This window comes from Calidris pugnax, unplaced genomic scaffold, assembly GCF_001431845.1.
Source record: "Calidris pugnax isolate Ruff unplaced genomic scaffold, ASM143184v1 scaffold46, whole genome shotgun sequence".
NCBI classification, from domain to species: domain Eukaryota; kingdom Metazoa; phylum Chordata; class Aves; order Charadriiformes; family Scolopacidae; genus Calidris; species Calidris pugnax.
This window is the reverse complement of record NW_015090769.1, coordinates 1,092,089-1,092,288: the sequence shown is the minus strand read 5'-3', so window position 1 is coordinate 1,092,288 and position 200 is coordinate 1,092,089.

Here is a 200-nt window from a genome sequence, read left to right as displayed (position 1 = left end):
CCCCCGCCGGTGCCGACCCGGGTCCCTCCAGCCGGAGCCCCACGCACACACTACGAGCAGAATGAAGGACCTCTCGTCTGCAGGAGGACGGTGTCTCCCGCTGAGCCAAGGGCCTTGAAAATGTATATGCATGATGTCGAACTATGTATGCAAAGCACTTATAATCATGAGTACTGTACGGGGGGGGTGGGGGGGGGAAG